The sequence below is a fragment of the Microtus ochrogaster genome, linkage group LG3 (assembly GCF_000317375.1).
Source record: "Microtus ochrogaster isolate Prairie Vole_2 linkage group LG3, MicOch1.0, whole genome shotgun sequence".
NCBI classification, from domain to species: domain Eukaryota; kingdom Metazoa; phylum Chordata; class Mammalia; order Rodentia; family Cricetidae; genus Microtus; species Microtus ochrogaster.
The window spans coordinates 23,786,833-23,799,670 of NC_022029.1; positions in this window are offsets into that span (position 1 = coordinate 23,786,833).

Genomic DNA, 12,838 nt, shown 5'->3' on the forward strand with positions numbered 1-12,838 from the left:
AGATGATGGTGAAGACGGACCACCTTGCCAGAAGATGATGGTGAAGACGGACCATCTTGCCAGCAGATGATGGTGAAGATGGACCACCTTGTGAGCAGATGCAAGGTGCTCAAACTCAGTTCCTCACCACTCTGGTGGGAAAGGGGCCGTGTGATTTTTTTTTTTTTTTTGCCCAAAACATTCAAATGTCTTGATTTTCACATGCCTGGTGCTTAAGGTTCCATCTCCTGCTTCCCTACTGGGGCCTGTGGGGAAGGGTGCAGAGAGAGCAGAAATTCTGCTCTCTCTGAACGTCAGGGCTTCTGGAGAAAGATCCACGTCCTTCTCCTGTTGTTGGTAATAACGTAATTATAACTTAGCATGTGCTTATCAAGGCTGGTAGGCTATGTCTACCAGAGGCCTGAAGGAGTCTTTCATGCTTGAAAATTCACTGCAGGTGGGGAAAATAGGTCATCTGACCCCTAAACATGTTTGTCTTTTGGGCAAGATTTAGTGTTAAAAATAAGCTGATGAAATCATAGAGTCTGCATAAGACAAACTTAGGACTAGAGCCCAGAGCGGGAAATTAAGAGTTGAGGGGGTATGAGCCTGTGGTTGTCTCTGATATGGAAGCATAACTGAAGTTAAAACTTAAAGGCTTATGACTTGGCTATGAAAACTCCTTTTCAGATATTCTTGGGAAGTAAGAGCACAGCACAGAACATAAGCTCTTTTCCTCACCCGTCACCGTGTTCCCAGCTGGGACTCTTACAACCAAAGATCGATCAACCAGAGAACAGAATAGTAAATGTAACTCCTGTGAGTTGGGGTTCATCAGAAAACAAAATGGGTGCGAAGAGGCAACTTGTGCGCCAGAGCACGTGTTGGGAAACAGGTGAATGATGGGGTGTGGCCAGCAGAGCTTGATCAGGTTGGTCTGGTGTCCAGTGTGGGTACGACACCTGCTGCAAGGGGCCCCTTGTGGTGGAGGCACAGCGAGTCTCAGGGTTTCGGGTCTTCCTTGAGGTGGATGATGGGAACGTTGGGAGTGGACATCCTGCTTCTGCTGTCTTCTCAAAGGCCAAGGGGGTAGACTTGCGGGATCGTGTCCTGAACCAGTCGGTGACATATGTGTCTGAAGTGATCGTCTATTCTGGGATGGAGGGAGGAGCTGGGTGAGAAGGAGCTGCTGACATGCTCTTCCGGAGAGCTGCCCTCTGGTGAGTGGGCACATTGTGCTCACCAGACATCAGCTGGTGGAAGGGTCAGCGGTTCTGTGAGAAAGGCCAAATGCAGAGAGACTCCTTGGTCCAGTGAGTCACTTCCGAGGAGGAAAAGACTTTGGGAGATGCAAGAGAAGTTCAGTTCTAGGCATCCCGTCCTCTCCCGGTCAGGGGCAGTGGGATTACTATTGTGGCCTCTCCCTAGACGGCTCAGGAATGTTCCAGCAAAGCTGACCTTTAGTAGAAATGATGACCCTTCCCTTTTCAGAGCACAGCTTAGGTATCAAAGGATACCTGTACTCTCATGTGTGCGTGATTTGTTTCCAATAAAATGGTCCAGGGTTCACTATGTGTCAACTCCACTGTGAGGTAGGCCCTTCTGGGCACACCTGAGATGCAGGTTGCACCTTTTCCATCCACAAGCATTTGAATATCCTCGATACACCTGGCAATGCATTAGCAAAATCTTCATGCCAGAGACCATCCCAGGGTACCCCCCTATTACAACCAGGCAGTCTGTCTAGGCTGGGGTCTGTCTGCTCAGTTTACAATGGACAACTTAGTGAGCAGTACATACATGTCCGTGGTGTTATTTAGGAAGCACGAGGGGCACATCCTCTAAGCAAAAAGAGGATCCCAGCACCTGCTGCAGACAGTGCTGAGCAAGGCCTCTGACCACCTCTTGGCTACTCCTACCTGGAGCCTCTTCCGGGGCAGAGGGAGGAGCTGGGCCGGAGGGGTACCTCAGCTATCTAGTCAGAAGGGCACAGACCACCACATAGCAGGCATCTATGTTTCCCAGTGAGGCTTCACCGCGCATACTCTGCTTCCCCCGTTGCTTCCTCAGTAGGAAACTAGATCCGTAGTCAGTTGGAGGCTTCTTCTTTTATGACTTTGGACAGCTAAGAATTAGTGGAGCCTGGAATAACCTTGGAACCCACAGCAAGGGGGCCAAAGGTCAGCCTCAGGATGAGTAAGTGAGGGGCAGCCCAGGCCTCCCCCTCAGAAAGCTGGCATCAATGGGCAGAGAAGTGTGGCCCACACAAAGATGAAGTGTCGATAAATAAGCATGGCATGTACGTCATTGGTGTGAGCTGGGTGACAGAGAAGAAACTGGGGCTCAGAAGGCCACCGGGAAAGAGCTGGGACCTAGTAAGGCCTACAGCATGGTTTACACATCTTTTAAACTTCACCCCAATTTTTGGAGGCACGAGTTATTGCTCTTTCTGTAAGGGTAAGTGGAGCCCATGTAGGGTTCTCTTTTCTTCCTCCTTCCTTTGTTCTCTGCTTTGCTACCTGCAGACCTATCGTGCTGAAAGCAGGGCCCAGCCTCCGTGGCGGTCTTTACATCACACCACATGATACATCCAAGCAGGAAGCCTGGGTTTCGTGGGCATGAGACGACACAGAGTGGACCTTCACAGCCTTGGAAGGGTTAATTCTATTCATAGCTGGCTACCTCCCATCCCCCACAGCTCACTGAGAGCAGACATCCAACTGCCTTTGCTTAATGACTCATTGGGGAGAAATTAAGGTGTCTGCATTCCCCTTTCAGAGTGGCCTTGAAAGCCACACAGAGGATCCCTGCAGCAGAATTTTAGGGCCTCTTCCTACCAGACAAGGTCACTGTGGGTGCTGGAGGGGCTGGAGAGGTGACCCCAGGGGTAAAGCATTTGCTGTGAATGAGGACCCATGTTCAGCTCCCCAGTAACTCGGCACAGAGTTGTGTGCCTGCAATGGAAGTACTGGCAGACACTGTGGAGACAGACATACCCCTGGAGTGCTCCGGCCAGCCAATTCGGCAGAAAAGGTTCTAGGTTAGATGAGAGACCCTGTCTCAAAAGGTAAGGCAGAAAGACATAGAAGAAAGTATCTAAAGTCAACCTCTGACCTCCACATGCACACACTCAGGCATTTATGTCATACACTATGCATATGCAACACATGCCTATAACACACACACGTGCACACACACACACACACACACACACACACACACACACACACACACACACACAGAGTGCTCGAGACAGGTAAGAGGTCCCATGTTCTTGGAGCATGCCTTCTGCGGTCCTACTGTGTGGCTGGACACTCTCTCTGATGATTGGTTTCACTGCTGCGGGTTTAAGTTGTAAAACCATTCATAGGCTCAGGAAATATTCTTGTTTGGCTTGGCTTTGAAAGCTGAGCCTGTGGAAGATGAAAATGGGCTCTGATGTTTTTTATAGTCAAGCTAGGGAAACCTAAACCAACCCTAGGAAGTGAATGCTGACGGTCTTACTTCCTGGGTAGGGGGCAGTCTCTGGCTCTCATCAAGGCCTCAGAGACCCAGCTAACAGCATGCATTCAGCAGTGTCTAGGGGATTATGGGCATTGCTCATAGGATTACCAAGGCTATCAGCTGTCTGAGAGCTGAAGACCCAGCAAAGCCAGTGGTGTAGGCCAGTCTGAGACTCAAGGCCTGAGAATGCCTGAACTCAATCTGTGGCTTTGCATACTAATGCCTTCTAGAAACACCATCGCAGATGTGGGTAGGAGGAGATGATGCTATAGTCTGGGATGTCTTAGTTTAGTCAAGCCCATCCCAGTTATGAATTCCCCACAGTGCAGTGAGCATGATGCTTTGAGAACCACCCCGAAAGGGAACTGGTTGGTATCCCAAAGGTGTGCCAGAGACAGGAGTGATGTCCTCAGGAAGTAGTGATCATGGTGGTGCTGGGGAAAAAGAGTGGATGTTCACAGGAGGCCATGTAGGGGAGAAACACTCAGTGGGCTCTGTGACACGTTAAAATGGACAGGGGACCATGTTGCAATGTGGCAAGTTGTCTTGGAAGAGAGGACGAGTGCAGAGGGAATCTTGGGGGATTCTTAGCTCCACGCTGGGCTGCAGGGTTTTGCTTCCTTCTCTCTGAGATGTAAAACTGGAGACCTGGACCAGTCCTGCCTTCCTTGGTCCTATCACCCTCCCATGAGATGCAAACACGGGCTGGAAGCACAGTCCAGGTGGAAGCTACTAAACGCTCTACATGGTGAGACACAGGGTGGGCGCCAGGACTGGTCAGCCATGGGGACTGGGGCCCAAAAGATTTCTTTAGCATGTATAGCTCTACCCACAGGGTTGCTTTCTCTGCTGGAGCACTGGCTGAGGCGTCAGTCATTTACAACACTGAAATCCCCATACCCTCCAGAGAGGAAATTCTCAGACTCTCTCGCCAATGGCTATCATTTTTCTTTTCATAATCTTTCCATGGCACCAAACCTAAAACCATCCGTTGGCTCTCTGTGACTGCGAGCTTATCCAGTTATACATCTTTGATGTGTTAAAGATGAGAAAGCAATGGAACCAGCCGCACCTAACTGAGCAAGTTGAGGCCTGTTTGGAAACACCATGTGATGGTGCAGGCTCACTGGTTACTTAGTTCATTCTTTTGGCTTTTGGTGAGAAGCGTTCCATTGCAGGTCACTGTCAAGTCCACGGAACACTTGCAGATTTATCCTGAAGCCAGGTCGCAGTGGATCCTGCCTTTGTAAGACCTGAAACAATTTGGGCTCAGGAGAAGTTCTACTTAAGCAAATGGAAAGAAATAGAGTGTTCTCCACAAGGTTCCTGAAAAGGGTCATTTCCAGGAAGATGGCAAGGCTTGGGTTGGTTGAGCATTGTGATAAAACCTACTGCGGAAGCTCCCAGTATCACCCCCAGCACATAGCAGGTGCTCAATGATTATTAGTTTCTGTTGACTTGCTCTAGAGGCCAGGCCAAATCTTTGCCACGGTCACATCTAAGGGAACAGAATTGGCCCAATGACCTCTGCTGCTAGGGAGTCCCTTTTGTAAACAGCCACCTAGGCATTCAGAACCCTTGAGGTCTCCTGAAAAAAAGAAAAAAAAAACGTAGAACCATTTACAATGAAATTACCTAATCCATCAATGTGATCAATACAGCCTAAGAATTGGCCAGTGTTCCCCAGAAATAACAACTCCATTTAGTCCCAATAATCGAGCTGGCTTTGCACACAGACAACATCCGTCTTGGAAAATGAATCCCAATGTCATCATTTATTTTCTTCTGCTGACTGCGACCTTGATGCATATCTGTAGGTACCTTTTTTTTTCCCCCTCCAGCTCTGAAGGAAAGGGTGCTAGGACTCTGTGACCCTGTTGACACCTACCTGTGATGGTCTGAAGCACACAGCCTTTAGACCTTGTCCTGATCTTAACACAACCACTAGGGTAGTAAATTAAATATGGGCTTTAGTATTTTCTCAATTCCTTAGTGGCATCTTTAAGCAACCAACTCATTCCCGATTAAAAATAGAATCAAATATTGAGATAAACAAATTGACATACCTCTTCAGTAGCTTTCAAGAGACTCACGGGCCCTCAGTAATACCTTATGTAAACATGTGCTTCACGGTTGATATTCTAGTGACATAAATCAGCTCTTATCTTCTCCTGCCCAGCCCCAACATAGGACAAATAAGGCAGAGTGCTAGGCAGAGGGCTGCTGCCGGAGGGGCCATTAGGGACTTAGGAGGACATTTGGATTCTGCTGAATGGTCGCTTGCCCTTCAGTGTCGACTTCAGAAACTCACAAAGCAGGTATGTGTCTCCTTTCAAGGCAATTCTGTCTTCACTCCAGAGGGTCATGCAAGAGACAAGGTATGGAGCCAAAGATGTTGAAGTTCCAGAGACCCATCCCAGGACGGCGCTGGAACTCAGGGAGACTGCCAGCTCTGCACTAGGAAGAGAAAGACTTGGTGCTTATAGAGGCACAGATGCAGAGAACCAGGCACACAGCCAGGAGCAGAGGTGTTCATTGGGTGGGGCAATAAAGATGGGACCAAGGAACTGGCAGTACCAAGATAGAGCAGAAGATAGGGACTGTAGCTCCAGAAAAGTGGAGCCCGGGTGGACATGAAGGGACAGAATGGGAATACCAATTGTCAAGTGCTTTTCCTTTGATGGCTTTAATGGATCTTAGGACAAAATGAAAGATTTGAGGATTGGAGAAGTGCTGAGACCCAATCCTTGTATAAAACGTGTGTGTGTGTATGCATGTGTGTGTGTATGTGTGTGTGTGCATGTGTGTGTGCATGTGAGTGTGTATGTGTGTGAGTGTGTGTGTGTTTGTGTGCATGTGTGTGTGCATGTGAGTGTGTGTGTGGGGGGGGGCACTGGCCACAGGAATGCCTTTCCTGGTCAAGGTTTTCCATGCAAGCACTTTCACCTTCTCCTGTGGTGATGTTGTTCCTTGACTGCTGTTTGTTTGAGAATAGCATCAGAAAACAAAGAGAGAGAGAGAGAGAGAGAGAGAGAGAGAGAGAGAGAGAGAGAGAGAGAGAGATGCTAAGGGTGTTTAATCCACAAATCTGAGCAGGCGATCATATCTTAGTATTTTTTCTTTTTAAATAGTTAAAAGAAAAAGAAAAATCAAAGGGATTCTGCAGCCCCCCCCCACCAGTGCATGCTCTAAAAGATTAAATCATGTTTCTCAAAAATGAATGCATTCTGCTTCACCCCAGGAAGGGAAAAAAAAAAGAATTCTGACTTTTTGCAGAAATGACAGCAAAACGAGTTTATAAAGCACTGAAATGTTTCCTATCAAATAAATATTTAAAACAATCATCTTTCTATAGTGCATCTGTAAGCATCTATAAAACATTTATACCCTGATCTGCTTATGTCCAATATAATCTACACAATAAATGTGATTTATGGGGCGGGAGTTATCTACCTGTGCGTGACCTCCATTATACTGGAAGAGGTGCCTGGCCTGGCACAGCCTCTTGATAATGAACTGCATAAAATGGGGATTAACTCATTGTTCTCTGCTTTATCTCCCACTAGTCAGGCTGCAGAATCATTTACATTTCAAAACAGGGATTTACTCAAAATATTCAGATAAGCCTATGAACACCTGCTTTTTCAGCCTTTGCAAATAATATCCGAGCGTGCCGCGTGGTTTCCCCTAGCAGGCCTGGCCACCCTATCTTATCATGGCTGCGTAAATAAATGTGTGTGTCTAAAGAGGTGGAACAGTAAAATGAAGGGGAGGGGCCCGGGTGGGTGGGATTGAGGGGCTGGTGACACAAAGGGGAAAGGCTGTGACTTAAAGGGATCTGTGTTTTTACTCTGGGAGCCTTCAGTTCTTTCTATGGATCTAACTGTATCAGCTAGTTTAATTCTGCCGACACACGCACTTAGTCTTTATGGTGTGTTGGAAGAAGTGATAGGAAGACACAGATAGATATACATCCCCGAGATCAGCTGCACACACTTTTTTGCACGCACCCTGCCGGGGAAGTTCAGTAGACGCTGAAGCCATTAGGAAGCTCAGTCAGGAGGCTTTGGTGAGGCCTGTTGATGCCAGGCTAACCGATGGCTCTCCCAGGCATCCTCCAGACCTTCTTCTCAATGGGTGGGACTCGGAGTTTCAGTTTGAATCTGTCTCTCTATTTTCTAACTGTAGCCTGGTCTCAGTTTTAGCACTGTGCAAAGCTGCTGATGTTACACAGGGTGTGGGGTGGGGCGAAGAAGTTAGGGCCCCCTCTTGGGGGTTCTGAGTCTCATTAATAAAGCAATTTAAGGATGGACTCAAGCAGAAGCTTAAGGACAATTTTATCAGCGTTTAAAGGACAAACTCCAGGACAGGCAAGTTGTAACTTCAGCAGCTGCCTGGAGGAGGATGAAAGGAAGAAGGAAAATAAGCCATGCAGCTTAAGCTGCCTTGAAGGTCAGACACAAGGGGTGGGAAGGAAGCTTTAGAAAAGAGTCAGGAAGCCCAAAATGTTGGGGGGGGGGTGCATTGCCTAAAGTATTAAGGAAAGAATGTTTAGAATACACAGAAGAAAAAGAGAATAAATCAGAAAATCAGTCCGACCCACAAAGCTGCATGGCTGTGGGCCCAGTAAGCTACTGTGCTAGAGAAAGGAATTCTGGGAAGGGAAAGCACATACCTCACTAAAGGACTAATTAATCCTCCCATCTTGCACGTGGTTTAAGGGGAGAGCCCACTTTCCTAGAGCCTCTCTCTGGACCAAGATGTTGTCTTGGCTCAGCTAAATGTTAGGTCTCCACCCAGGCCAGAGAGTCTGTTCTCTTGACCAGAAGTGGTTTATTATTATTATTATTATTATTATTATTATTATTATTATTATTATTATTATTTTGTTTTGTTTTCCTACTTTTACATGGGGAGAGTGGAGAGGAGGGAGGCAGGCAGTGGGCAATGGGGGTTGAGGAAGTTGTCGAAGGTTCAGACATAGGGAGAAGAAACCTCACTCAGGACGGCCTGTGGAAATGCGGCATTGACTCAGGATGACCATCAGACTGGTCAACAGATAGAGGGACACTCTGGTCTCTAGGGCAGGCCACAAGTGATCGGAGATGACCAGGCATAAGTGTGGGATCCCAGGCCCTCACTGAGCCTCTGCCTGCTTCTGCCTTCACCTCAGGGAATTTCACCTGAGTCTGTCTATGAAGCTCCTGCGTGGATGCAACCAGAGGGAGCAGGCAGCAGGCAAGCTGATTTTGTCCATGTCAGGGGCAGCCTGCTTGGGCAGTTTGGAAGGCAGGCTCCAGGGAGCACAGAGGCCTCTCATTCCCCTGGCTGACATTTGTGTTTAATCACAGCCCTCCACTAAGCAAACTGTGGAGGCATGAAGAGGCTAGCACAGCCTGGCTAGCAACCCAACCCAGCAGGGGACAGCCTCAGTGGTGACTTCCATCAGGTCCAGACTTTCCTCTGCTTCAGGTCTCCTGAGCACGGGCAATGCAGCTCAGCTGTGTTCTCACTCCAGATCAGGAAAACTTGAGAATGGGCACACTTCAGAAAAAGAGTAGCCCTGCCATACCAGGCTGTACCCCAGCCCTGGAGGCCAACACTGCCCATCTTTGTTTGGAACTGGGGGTCTTATTTCTTTGTGGCTTCTTGAGTGTTTATTCCCCCTGTAACACGCATGGCTATGGACCTTCAGTGGTCTGGGTAATAAATGTCATTTGCTTTTGTTGGACAGCTTCAGGAGGCTCTTAGACCCAGGGCTCCTGGGGGGGCGGGGAGCAGGATGAGCATCCAGTTGCTACAGGACAAATGGGACAAATTCGAAAGTCACCATTCTTCAGACTCCGAAGGCTGGCGTTTGCTTTGTGATCCTCTTAGTTTTGACTGCAGAAACCCATCGGCCAGCTGCTATCTTCAAACCCCTTTACCTCATAGATCACTGGATCCTGGATCCCTGCTGCCTTGTGGGACTCCATGGGATGCTGTGACATTGCTGTGAGTTTTCATATCCCGCCAGGATGAGGAAGAAAATGTGTATGAACCTTTAAGGTCCTTTCCTAACAGGTAGAACCTAGCCAGGGAGCTTGTTTTCCCTTGCATCAATTCTTTCTTTTACTCAACTTGCAAAATCAGTGTGAGTTCATCATTAAAGAGGGAAGGCTAGATCCCTGCTCCCTGCTATGTTTTGTGCCAGCTTCTAGATTTTCAACAGGGATGGCTTATCAAAAGCAAAGATGCTGCGTGGCAGAAGTTACTTAAAACTGGGGTAAAAGGTGCAGGGTTTCTGTGTTTCTGCACCAAGGAAAGAAAATAAAATTCTGGCCTCCTGTTAAACTGCGCTGCATTCTTACACACAGGAGGCAGGGCACTGATTCTGGGCACAATTTCTGATGGTGTTTTTGGTGGAGAGGGTGGCTAAGCAGTCAAAAGGAGAGAAAGCCTCGTGTCCTGGCTAGTTTTAGGTCAATGTGACATAAACTAGAGTCATCTGAAAGGAGAGAACTTCAATAGAGGAAATGCAGTCATAAGATCCAACTGTAGGGCATTTTTTTTTAATTAGAGATTGGTGGGGGAGGGTCCTCATTGTGGGTGATGCCATCCCTGGGCTGTTTGTCCTGGGTCCCATAAGAAAGCAGGCTGAGTAAGCCATGGGGAGCAAGTCGGTAAGCAGCACTCATCCATGGTCTCTGCATCATCTTCTGCCTCTAGGTTCCGGCCCTGTTCGAGCTCCTGTCCTGACTTCCTTTAAATGAACAGTGATATGGAAGTGTAAGCCAAAGAAATGCCCAAGTCGCTTTTGGTCATGGTGTTTCATCACAGCAGCAGTAAACCTAACTAAGACACATTGGGACCATGGTCAGCTTGTGATGTGAAAGATGAGGAGAAGCAGCTGCTGTTTATGAAGTAGGCACCTCGTCCCTGAGTGGCGGGCTCACCTGCTCACTGGTAGAGAAATACACAAGAGGCCCATCTAGAGGCTGGTGGGTATGGGGTGCATATTCCAGCCACTGCATGCTCCTCCACTCCCTTGGTGGTGGGCTATTGTCTTGGGGCTGCCTGGACTCAAGTTCCTACTTACCCATCTGTTCTCTTAGGATGCTAGACTCTTGATATCCAGGGACCAAAGGCCACTTCACTCCCTCTGATGCCCACTCAGGGAGGCCTTCATGGCTTCTTGCTGCTCCATGAGTGCTGGTGCCACTCTGAACCTCACGGTTTTCTTATCGTGACACTAGTCACATTGCACTGGGGATCTTTCATACTACAGAATGATGTAATATTAACTAAGGAGGGGGCACAATTCAGTTCAGCCTGGGAAGCTTGCTGCTATGGCTAGTTAAATACATACACACATACACATTATAGATATTGGTGGTTCTCAACCCTCTTTGTGCTGCAACCTTCTGATACAGTTCCTCATGTGTGGTGACCCCCAGTCATAAAATTATTTTCATTGATACAGCAATTTTGATACTGTTGTAAAGCATAATGTAAATATTTGCTATGCAGGATAGCTGATATGATATTAACCAGTGTGAAAAGGTTTTTCAAATATCAAAGGGGGTCATGACCTATAGGCTGAGAACCAAACACATACACCACACACACGTAATATTTTATTATGAATACAAATTTATTTATGTCTAAATTTAGATAGCTTCATGGTAGATGAAATTGGGTAAAGGTAACTGGACCTAGATAGATTCAATACTGGGCAAAAAAACAAAAACAAAATAGTATGTGGAATAAATTATGACTGGCTGAGAATTGCCTGAAAATGAAGATTATTTCAAGGGGGGGCTATGTATCTTTTTCCTGATCTTTTACTACCTTTCTCCATTTTTCTAGATTTTTCTCTTCAGGGTGGATTCTCTCTTCTTGTTGTATGCATTTACCTCTGCCCTGCGTTGGGGAAAGCCAGGAACTCTGAGCACAGGGAACAAGAGTTTGAGTTCACACCCAGACAGTTTCTAGAAAGCAGCTACAAATGTGGAGCCTGATTCTGAAGTTCCGAGGAAGAAAATGTGTTGCTGGCTGTGTGTTTGCTACTTAACTGAAAGATACTGGCTTCCTCGCCATCTTAGGAAGCCCACAGAAACGCCCGATCCTCATCCTCACTCTGCACACTGAACACACGCACATTGGACACGCCTGCTGCTTCTTGGGGGTAAGCAGAGTCGGAGTATAAAACTGAAGAGTGAGGCCATTCTCTGCTGACTTGTACCCGAGCTCCTTTTCAGGGCTCCACAGGCAGAGCCATGTTGGACAGTCCCTCAGTGTTTAGACACGTCTTTGGTTTCTCTTCCTCACATGCCTATGTTAATGTTATTTCACATAAACTTGCAGAATACTATTTGTAAATGTCCTTGCGTGCAGGTCAGGTAGGGTCTCCTGAGTCCACTCCCTTCCTGGAGGAAAGTACCAAGACAGTCAAAGATCTAAACTGCTTAGTTGGTGAAGGGGTTGCTTGTTAACCCAAGTTTGATCCTCAGGACATATATTAAAAAACCAGGCCTAGTGGTATACACTTGTAATCCCAGGTCTGAGGAGATAGAGACAGGAAGATTCCCTAGCGCTCACAGCTCAGCCAGACTAGCTGAACTCCCAAGCTCCAGGTCACAGTAAGAGATACTCTCTTAACAAACCAGGTGAATTACACCTGAGGGTAGTGTCTGAGGTAGACCCGTGGCCATCAAAAGTGAACACACACTTGAAGAAACATGCATGAACACATGCACTTACATGGGCACACACAGATACGCACGCTCACACACACACACACACACACACACGCACACACATGCACACACTTGTATACTTGATCACCCTGTGTGGATACTGCCAGGCAGGAAAGGGGGGTGCTTTCCTGAGACACAGCTCCTATGAAATTCTGCACAATGTTGGATCTTATCCATACGATCCCCAATCTGACTCTGGAGCTGTCAAGTGGTTCCATTCTCTCTACTTTCTGGTCCTTTTTCTCTGATCTAGGGTTCATGGGGTCCAGTGGCCAGTGGAGAGCTAAGAGCAGACCAGAATTTCTTCAACCAACTGCTTTGCCTTCAGGGAGCAGTTGTCTCTCTTCCCTGGCAGGAAGTGTGGAATCCATGTTGACTGCAAAGCCACTGTGGGTGCTGCTGGCTAGTTGAAGGGAGCTGGCCGTGTGCCAGAACCAAGGTGAATTGGAAATTATTTTCTAGGAAAGGAAAGAATTATGGTGAAGCTTCTCTCAGAAGTCACTCTGCTAAAATTTACCAGGTCTATCTATCTATCTATCTATCTATCTATCTATCTATCTATCTATCTATCTATCTATCATCTATCTATCTATCTATCTATCTATCTATCTATCTAT